Genomic DNA, 11,557 nt, shown 5'->3' on the forward strand with positions numbered 1-11,557 from the left:
CAACACCTAAAGGGTTAACAAAGTTTGTAAAATCAGTTTTGAATACTTTAAGGGGTGTAGTTTATAGAATGGGGTCATTTTTGGGCGGTTTCTAATATGTAAGCCTCGCAAAGTGACTTCAGACCTGTAGTGGTCCCTAAAAATTGGGTTTTTGTAAATTTCTGAAAAATTTCAAGATTTGCTTCTAAACTTCTAAGCCTTGTAACATCCCCAAAAAATAAAATATCATTTCCAAAATGCTACAAACATGAAGTAGACATATGGGGAATGTAAAGTCATTGCAAATTTTGGGGGTATTACTATGTATTACAGAAGTAGAGAAACTGAAACTTTGAAATTTGAAAATTTTTGGTAAATATGGTATTTTTTTATGTAAAAAAATTTACTTTTTTGACCCAATTTTACCAGTGTCATGAAGTACAATATGTGACGAAAAAACAATCTCAGAACAGCCTGGGTAAGTCAAAGCGTTTTAAAGTTATCAGCACTTAAAGTGACACTGGTCAGATTTGCAAAAAATGGCCAAGTCCTTAAGGTGAAATAGGGCCTTAAGGGGTTAAAACTTTTGATTGTTTCTAAAACTTCTTGCTCCGTAATATCCTGTAATAAAAATCTTTGAGAGTCAGTCTAAAATATTCTCAATCCCCTTCAGTGAGTCTTTCATAAAAGATTTGTCTATTTTCTTTTCATTAAATGAATCTGAATAAAACTCATGCACCTTTTTTAAAATACCTTGCGTATTTTTTTCTCCCCCAAGCTCCTCGATCTGGGTAAGTTTATCTTGGATTTTTTTTAAAAAGTACCTGGAGCAGGTTTCATTTTCTTCGAGGTGTTTTACTTTGGAGCGGAACATGATTTCTTTACCTTTCTGCTCCAGGCACCGTGATATTTCTTTTTTACTTTCTAAAATTTCTTTTTTCATATCAATACCCAGATCTCGGAGCTTGTATTGCGTCTGCAGACGGGTATTTAGGTGGTCATAAAAATCCCTTTTTTCCCGGGCTTTGATTTTCCCTATATTAATAAAAAAAAAATCTTATTTTCCCCTTCATTACCTCCCACCATTCGGTGATTGGCATTCTGGGGTTCTTTACCCGTCTGCAGCGCTTATAAAATGTAATAAAATCAGATAAAACCTTTGAATCTTTTAAAAGAGAGACATTTAGTTTCCATGTTTTTTTCGTTTTATACTTGCCACCAAACTGTACCTTAAAAGATTAAAATTTGTGATCGGAAAAAATATTAGTTAAAAGCTCACAATTAAAAGGCAGTACTTGATAAGAGCAGAAGATAAAATCAATTCTAGATTTACAATTTGCGTTACTCCAGCTGACGCCGGCCTCTTCAGATAAATGACTATTACACTTTTTAAAAACGTCAGTGAGCTTGAAATCTATGACAATATTTTTTAGCAGAGAGGAGGATCCTTCATAGTTTCTGCTCACTGCATTAGAGAACCGGCGTTCACCTCTTAAAATACAATTAAAATCTCCTGCTAAAATCAATGGCTCAGAATCATTTATAAAAAGGGGTAAAATCTCTAGCATTTCAATTCTTTCCGTTTTATCTGTAAAACCATAAAAATTTTAAAACTGCCATCTAATACCATCGATAAAAGCTTTAACTAATAAAATTCTCCCGACTTATTTCCATTGGACCCGGACCACACTGAAGGTCCGTCCTTCCAGTCCGCCTTATATTTATTGTAATTTTGTCTGTGGGGGATGCAGCATTCTTGCAACAAAAAAAAACACCGTAGCCGATAAAATAGATAAATAATTAAAAAGAGCAACTCTTCTAGATTTTGAGTGCATGCTCCTGGTGTTTAGGGAAATACCTTCTAAAATAGTCATAATAAAAGATTAAAAGGGGAGTTTTTATCATCTTACCTGGGCACAGTTTCAGACAGCATCAGCAATGCCAGGGTACTCGTTACCGCTCTCCTCACCACCTAACACCCCGGATGTCACGGTTTCCATCGAGCTGGTCGGAGACGAGCTACCGTCGCTCAGCTGTCCCCCCTCATCTCCCAGCACGTTCCCCGGAGGGTGCTCCCAGATCGAGCCCATGGGAGCAATATCGGGTACCGGAGACACGACATCGCCCCTCTCCCTTTCCGGGGCAGAGGTCTCGTTCATTTCGGTTTCGGGGATGGTATTAGTGACCTCTACCCCACCTTTTGGGTGAAGAGAGAGGCTTTGTAGGGCACCCTCGGGATCTGCCACTGGTCCCCCAGTTGGCGTCCCCTTTAGGTCACCCTTAACCACACTCGCCCAATCCCTCCTTTTTTTAGACGCCGTGGCTCCACCTGGATCCTCCGTAGTGCTGGGCCCAGGGACCAAGTGTGAGCCAGGCGGATCAGCATCATCCAGTCCGCTCTTATTCTCCCTTCCTGGTGGAAGGGTTTTGTCTGTCCGCTGATCACTGGACTTTCGCTTATTTCGCTTCTCCTTCGGTTCACCTGGTTGGGGGGGCCTGCTCGAGGTATCCATTTTCTCTGGCTCCTCTCCGTGGGGTTGTGGTTCGGCTTTCTTTTTTTCTTCCGATTGTGGATCCGTCTGTTCCCCTGGCCGCCTCTGCTGTCCTGGCTGTGCCCTAAAATCAGATTTAAAAGGACAGTCACGGGAGAGATGGCCTAGTCTTGTACATGCATAACATCTTTTACCTGTGGCACACTCTCTCGTCTCATGTTGGGTGCTGCCACAGTTTTTGCATGTACTCTCACACGTTTCAGCATAGTGACCGTATTGCTTGCAATTCCTGCAGAATGGTGGCATATTAGAAAAAAACATGTCTTCTACCATGTCTCCCAGTTTAAAACGGGCTGGGGGTAAGATGAAACCTCCAGGATGTTTGGAATCACGGCAACCAATGACTTTAAACAGCCATTTTGACGTCCAGATCCTGGCAGTATTCAGAATTTTTCTAAAAGCAATAATCTTTTTAAAATATGTAGCTAAAAAGGCAGAAATAATATTAACATCAGCAAAAGGTAAATACATTTTTATAATAACGGTTAATGATTCATCACATTCATTTATCTTTGCTGGAATTTTAGCTAAAACACTTTTAAAAATACCATTTTGGGTGAATGTTACGTCATACACCCGACGCCTAGCATAGTCTTGTATGGCCAAGATCTCATGTTTCTGTATACCAAAAACACCATACAAGACTTCCTTTACCAAATACTCCAAATTGTACTCCCCTTTCTTCTTCTCTGTGACATATAGGCGTATAGTATCTTTAATCTTAGCATACTCCGGGATCTGGTGCTCTTCTTCTTTCTCTTGTCTGGTTATATTTTCTCTCAATTTTTCGGCTCCTTCTCTTTCTCTAGCTCTGTCATCTTTCGAATTCTTCCTCTGGGGTTCTCCCTTCTTTTCGCCTTTCTTCTTCCTCTCCACCGTGGTAAATTTTCCTCCTCCTTCTCCTCCTCCTTCTCCTCCTCCTTCTTCGACTTCTCCTCCTCCTGGGTCGTCTGCCATAGATGGACCTTTGGCGCTTTGTCTCTGTGGACAATAGATACAAATGCCCCCCTAGCCGTCCGGAGACTTCTAGGGGTAACGGGGGATCGCAACCCGACGCTCCTGGGACTAAGCCTCTCTCCCAATAGCAGCAGGGGGGTGAAGTCCAGGCGATAAACCTAGGACGATCCCCCCAGGCCGAGAGAGAGGGTACCCGAGAGCTACCTCCTGACGCAGAAACAAGTGCACACCACAAGGATTTTTTATTTTTTATTTTATTTTTTCCTTATCCATCAGACTAAGTATATTTCTCAATACAACAGGTCATTCCACCACTTCGTGATCAACCATTTTCGAGTTGACTTAGCATCATCTGGACATTAACTTTACTTAAAAAAGAATAAAATTAACATAAAATACAGTATTAACATGAATATCCCCATTTTTTTTAATCGCCACCACTCTTCTGCTTTTTCTTCCCCCCATTTAATTTGATCATACAACACAATCATATAAAATCTAGAAAGAAACAACTTGACAGTATTCGGCATAGAAACAATAGATTTTTTTGAAAATTAACAGGTTTCTTACATCCCATAGAGTAGCTTTTAGTACAGTAAAGACAATCCAGTAAATTCGGGTTTCCACTTTTTTTGTAAAGTCATGACCAATTATATTCTCATAATCAAAATCTGAAATTCCTAATACAATTTTCAACCAACCCTTCAATTGTGACAAGAATTGTTTCGCAAAAAGACATGACTAAAAAATATGTTCTACATCCTCCACTCCTCCGCATTCTTCTCTTGGGCATACCTCCACAATATTCAAACCTCTCCTCCTCAGACAATAACGTGTAGGAAGACAACCATGTAATGTCATCCACACTACGTCCAATTGCCTGTTGAGGGTCCCTGGTATCCTAAAAAGATTCCATATAAAGGCTGCTTGTCTACTATTAAGGGAAAAGATATCACATATTGTTTCCCCTCTTCTTTGACATTCCATTATAGCTTTTTTATTGATATTAATTACATCACCCAAACCATATTCCTCATAGAAGGATCTTATAATAACATAAAATGAAGGAAGGATATGGAAGACAGGTCTTCACAGATCCTTCTCGAACCACTTCCACTTGATAAAGAGCCATCCAGTCATATATTTTATCATATGTGCGACTCTATTCTCAGACCTCACAGTATTGCAAATTAAAAGAAAATAATGCATATTGAGAAAAAAAACAATATTAGGGAACTCATAGCCCCCCAACTCTCTCTTCTTCATAACGGTTTCCCTTTTAATTTTTTCAACATTAGAATCCCAAAAAAACACAAATAATTTACAGGTCATTCTTTTTAACCACAATTTCCCTGGTGGAAAAATAATTGTTGTATACAGGAGTAAAGGTAGTATAATTGCTTTGATTATCAATATTTTACCTTTTAAGGATAAGTTACGCAACTTCCAGAAACCTAATTTTGCATCAATTTTTGATTCTAACCTATCAAAACTTTGTTTCCCTTTCAGATTATTTTCAAACATTACGCCCAATACTTCCATGTCATCTTTTTACATTACATTGTCTACATTAATTTGCATTCTTTTCCCAAAATTACAAATTGAACACTTGTCCCAATTAACCTTCATACCAGACACAGCGCAAAAAATCCTTAAATGTAAATTTGCATGATTTAGGTCTGCCTGGGACCCATTCACCAAGACAACATCATCCATATATGCAAGGGATTTAACTTTTAGACCACAAATTACAAATCTAGATATATGTTTATCTTTTTGTAGAGTCTTCAAAAAACTTTCTATAACACATATAAATAAAATAGGGGAAAGTGGGCAACCCTGCCTTACACCAGATTTAACATTAAACTTATTGCCAACTTGACGATTAACCAGAATCCGACTATTAACACCTTTATATAGTCCTTGAATAACAGAAAGTAATTTTTGTGGTACACCCATCTTTTTTAAAGTCACAAACATAAAGCGATGCGAAACCTTATCTAAGGCTTTCTCTAAATCTATGGATTCTAAAGCTAAAGAAAACTGTGCATTATTGGCATAGAAAATCATATCTCTCAAAAGTAGTAGGTTATCTGATATTTTCCTCCCAGGAACTGCACAGGTCTGATGTACACCTATCATGTATTTAATTACTTGACTAAGCCTTCTAGCTACTATTTTTGCTAATACCTTGTAATCGCTGTTAAGTATTGTGATAGGCCTCCAATTTTTGATCTCTCTTCTATCACCTTTTTTGTGGATCAGAGTAACGACGCCTTGCTTCATGGTTTCTGATAACAAGTTAGAATTATAAGCATATTGGATAACCTTCACCATTTGATCTTTAATAAAAGGCCAGCAAACAGCATAGAACTCAACTGGGAGTCCATCTGTACCAGGGGTTTTGTTCTTAGCCATAGTGTTAATAGTATTTTTTACCTCTTCATCAGTAATTTCACTAGTTAGGCAATCCAATTCTGTTCTGGGGATATTATTTTCCAGTATATTACAATATTCCTCTATTTCCTTATCAGATGCAGCATTGTCTTGACTAAAAAGGGATTCATAATAATGACTAATTTCATCCAACATATTTTCTCCAGTCACCTCACCATCTACAGATAACACGGAATCAAAATAACCTTTTGCTTTAAAGCATTTTTTTTAAAAAGTATCTTGTACATTGTTCATGTTCATCTAAGTGTTTCACTTTAGCCTGGATTACTATCTTTTTCCCACGTTCTAACAATCTTACCCTCAATTCATTTTTTATTTTACCTAATTCTTCCTCCACTTCAAAACCAACACTCTTTAGTTTATACAAAGTCTCTAATCTATTCACCAGAACAACTTCCTTGCCTTTTTCTTCCCTAGCCTTCCGGACACCAACACTCTTAAGATGTTCTGCCATTTTCTTTTTTGTCCAGTCCCACCATTCCAATAAGCTGGAGAAAATCCCTTGTCTGGCCACACAACGGTTGAACAAAAATTCCAGCTCTTTGAGCACCTCTTTATCCTCCAATAGACTAGTATTCAGCTTCCACAAACCTTTCCCAAAAAGCAAGGATTCATTTAAACAAATCTGCACCTTAATCATTTTGTGGTCAGAGACCCCAGACAACAAATGCTGACAGTTTTTAATCTTAACCCCTTCAGATAATAGCACTAGATCTAATCTAGATTTTACTGTACCATTCTCAGAAATAAAGGAAAATCTATCAGATTTATCCACCATCAAACCAGCATCTTGATAATGTAAGTCTTGAATTATTTGATTCAGGACCTTAGAGACGGGGTGGCGGAGAGCAAGTTAGATAGTACTTCTATCTGCAATAAATCTAATGCAATTGAAATCCCCTGCAACTATGGTAGGTATTCTCCCTGGCAAATGAAATTTCAAAAACACGATCTTTTTTAACAGCTGGCACATATACAGTACAGACCAAAAGTTTGGACACACCTTCTCATTCAAAGAGTTTTCTTTATTTTTCATGACTATGAAAATTGTAGATTCACACTGAAGGCATCAAAACTATGAATTAACACATGTGGAATTATATACATAACAAACAAGTGTGAAACAACTGAAAATATGTCATATTCTAGGTTCTTCAAAGTAGCCACCTTTTGCTTTGATTACTGCTTTGCACACTCTTGGCATTCTCTTGATGAGCTTCAAGAGGTAGTCCCCTGAAATGGCTTTCACTTCACAGGTGTGCCCTGTCAGGTCTAATAAGTGGGATTTCTTGCCTTATAAATGGGGTTGGGACCATCAGTTGCGTTGAGGAGAAGTCAGGTGGATACACAGCTGATAGAATAGACTGTTTAATAATTTGTATTTTGGCAAGAAAAAAGCAGCTAAGTAAAGAAAAACGAGTGGCCATTATTAATTTAAGAAATGAAGGTCAGTCAGTCAGCCGAAAAATTGGGAAAACTTTGAAAGTAAGGGCTATTTGACCATGAAGGAGAGTGATGGGGTGCTGCGCCAGATGACCTGGCCTCCACAGTCACCGGACCTGAACCCAATCGAGGTGGTTTGGGGTGAGCTGGACCGCAGAGTGAAGGCAAAAGGGCCAACAAGTGCTAAGCATCTCTGGGAACTCCTTCAAGACTGTTGGAAGACCATTTCAGGGGACTACCTCTTGAAGCTCATCAAGAGAATGCCAAGAGTGTGCAAAGCAGTAATCAAAGCAAAAGGTGGCTACTTTGAAGAACCTAGAATATGACATATTTTCAGTTGTTTTACACTTGTTTGTTATGTATATAATTCCACATGTGTTAATTCATAGTTTTGATGCTTTCATAGTCATGAAAATAAAGAAAACTCTTTGAATGAGAAGGTGTGTCCAAACTTTTGGTCTGTACTGTATATTACAAATTCGCAAGCTCTGCCCTAAAAAATCTAAATCTAAGATAATAAATCTACCTGGGACTACAATTTTGAAATCTCTAACAATAATGTTGTTATTTTTTATCAGAAACCCTACCCCAGTATTTTTATTTTCACAACAGGGAGACCAAAAGGAATCACCATATTCCCAATCAGTTTTCATAGGAGCAACACTAATTGCACATTTCTGCAGACAGAATAAATCACAATTTATTTTCCCTAATATATCAAAAATACCAGCTCTTCTCTCAGAACTTCCAATACTCCTCACGTTCTAAGAAGTCACCATCAAAGTCATAGTGACTAATGCAAAAAACTTACAATCCATCATAAATTCTTAAGATATCACTTGTTCTCATAAACTTATCCTCATTCTCCAAATATCCTTTTACAGGCGAACCCTGAAAGGCTTTGTCATACACCTCAGGGAGACCAGACAAAACATCAAACCTATTCTCATGTTCAAATTTTAATTTCTTATGCACAGCTCCTCCTGACCACTCCCCTTCCTCCTCCCCAGCAGACTTAGAAGTGCTTCTTTGCCCAGGTGTTATCCCATCCTCTGAATCAATACCACAGAAAGTAGATGGGCTAATCGGGCTCACCACATTCAAATCTCCCTCAGTCATTGCCACAGAAATCTCCTGAATCATTGTTTCTACCCCATCATCCACCTCTTCCGGCTCATCATTTTGAGAGGGATCTGTTCCAAGATCCATATGGACACCATCCTCACTATTCAGAGGAGTTTCCACCACCACATCATCCCCCTTTTTTTCTACCAGAGGGTGAGGGGCTCCAGCATCACACTGATCTGCGGAGCTACCCTCCTCTGCATCAATTCGTAACATTTCACACGCCAATTCCTTTCTCCTCATACCTTCCTTCACCATTTGACAAAAAAGATTTTGCCGCCTTTAGCACAAGATCTCGCCATGTGCCCCGCCCCTCCACACAAATCACACACTCGTTCCTTTTTGCAATCAATTGACTTGTGTCCTGATTTCCCACAATTTTAACACACAACTCCTTTATCACAAAGGTCCTTTGTATGTCCATATTGGTTGTAATTCCGGCAGTATGAGGTTTGCCCCTTAAAAAAACAGTAGCCTCTTTCACCACCGATAGTAACGTTAGCAGGGGGACAAATATAACCTTCTAATCCAGCAGAGTCCTTTTTAAAGACTACAAGAAATTTCCATTTGCCATTGTGCATCCCCCACTTATTTAGCATTTTATCTCCACCATCAACAGTCTCACAGAATCTATAGAGATATGCTTTAACTATGTCACTATTGATTCTGGGGTTGTACATATGCACTATTAATTTTCTCCGAAATTGTTTGAAGCAAGGCTCCACATCAACCTTCTGTAGAATAGGATCTCTACTTGCCAAGATTTTACTTACTGCGTTCAAACAATCAGCTTCAGAGTACAAAGTTAAGTCATATATCCCTTGGGAGGGAAAATCCTACAAGCATTCAACATCCTTTGCTTTCAATTGCAATACCTTAAAAATGATGTCCTCCACAATCATCTTCAGGGATATGTCTTTCTTATAATCAGGCTTCACCTGGAATCGGATAGTATCCTGTCCGCAGCGAAAATATGCCATCTTGCCGCTTGTAAAGGGATCCCAACCCGGAAAACATCCAGGACCCTATGAAGACACCCTCTGACCAGACCAAGCAAGGTACTCCCCTACCTGATCTTAGCCAAAAGGCCGAGAAGCGATAACCCGCTCGGCCTCGACAACTGGGCAGCTTATCCACAATGCAGAGCACTTCTCAAGGCAACAGCCTACAGGCCCGAGCCCCAGACAGTCCGGGAGGCTTCTTTCTCTCACAAACCAGGGAAAACGTGCGTGCGTCCTACGCTCAGAAATCACCAGCATGCTCCTCTTCGTGTTCGCCATCTGCATAGCTCCGCCCACCCGCCACTTTTGGTCACGCCTTTTCTTTGCACGAAATTCCTGGTGCCAAAGCACGCCAAGAAGAAAAACTGATAAGAGGAGTGAATGGAGAAGTAGTGAGAGAAAAAAAGAAAGAAAAGGGGGGATGCATTGTTGATTGTGATGTCAGGGCCCTATTGTTGAGTGTTCCGTCAGGGCCATTGTGATGTCATCCAGTGACCTGACCTTACTTGACCTCTGACCTGACAAGCCTCCTGTGACACATGCAGTGTTCCTTCCATTGTCCAGACAAGGTAGGTAGAGCTGCTGCTGATACATAGGAAGTGCTGGACTACCTTTTAGCCTCCAAGTAATCCAGTTCAAAAGATCCACAAGAGGGAGACACAGGCAAACTTTACTCATTTAATAAAGCACTGGAAAAGTAAAATGGTTACATCCAGCCAACTTGCTACAAAAGGGTCAATGGCCAGGACCAACTCAGCAGCCCTCCCAGGTGTGCACAACAGGCCCAAATCAAACCCAAGGTAGGGTGCGTGGAGGTCCAAACACTTCATTCAGGTGATAAGCCAATTAACTAACTTATCAGTCTTAATTGGATTTGGGGTGTGAGGAGACTGGCTGGCTGGGTTGCTTGGTGCTGGAACTAACCAACAGCTGATGCAATTAGGAGATTGACAGACTAGATGCAGGTATTATATGCAAAACGCAGCACTGCACTGACTGACTGGGCAGACTGAGGAGAAGCTGAAGGAGGCAGGACACACACAACTTTCCACTTGCTTGCTGGAAGGATGATGCTTGCAATCAATTCATTTCATTCTGTTTTTCATACTGGATTAGAAGGGGTGCACCGGTTCTGGAGGTACTGCAATACCAGGTCAATGCGTGGAGTGGACAGAGCAAGCTCTTTTTCCATCTCCCTGTTCGAAAAATCCATTTAATATATGGTCCCCAGATAGGGACGTATCAGATGAACATGTGGTGTGGTATGGCAGGTACATCGACGATATGCTCCTTATATGGAGTGGCGATGTGCCTGCCATACAGCACTTCATGCGATACCTTGAAAATAATACATATAATTTAAAATTCACACATATGGAGCATCCACAAAGTATCAATTTCCTTGACCTTACACTTCTGGGAAAACCTGGCCAGATCATCCAAACTAAAACCTATCGCAAGGAAATAACAGGGAATACTCTGTTACGGGCAAATAGCCACCACCCTACTCACACAATAAAATCAATCCCTGTGGGAGAGTTCACACGTGCCTACAGAAACTGCAGTACTGCAGCGGCTTTTGAAATAGAAGCCCAAATTATTGCAGATAGATTAAAACAGAGAGCATACCCTAAATGGATGATATCCAGAGGTCTAGCTATAAAAAAAAGTAAAAATAGGAAAGAATTACTCTTCCCAATCCGTGAGAAAAATAATTTTAAACAGAAACCTGGAGTTGTAGGATCGGATAAAAATGACAATGAAAATTTACCTACACTTGTTTTAACATACAGCAAACAATTCGAAAAAATACAACAAATTATTAAGAGATATTTACCAATCCTCTATGATGACGAAATATTGCACTGTATGCTAAAACAAGGTTGCAGAATTGTGTCAAGACGGCCAAGAACTATAGGAAACGATTTGTCTCCATCTATGTATACACAAAGGGTTAAACATAAACGGGATCCATGGCTAATCTATAAAGGCTTTACCAAATGCGGAGGCTTGCGCTGCCGCACCTGCACATATGCAGTGAAT

General features: G+C 39.8%; 1 pseudogene; it reads right to left on the reverse strand.

Moving 5' to 3' along the window:
• Positions 1-10,630: 10,630 nt before the first annotated feature.
• On the reverse strand, positions 10,631-10,753 carry LOC121006532 (annotated as a pseudogene).
• Between the last annotated feature and the right edge of the window lie 804 nt (positions 10,754-11,557).

This window comes from Bufo bufo, chromosome 6, assembly GCF_905171765.1.
Source record: "Bufo bufo chromosome 6, aBufBuf1.1, whole genome shotgun sequence".
Lineage (NCBI taxonomy): Eukaryota > Metazoa > Chordata > Amphibia > Anura > Bufonidae > Bufo > Bufo bufo.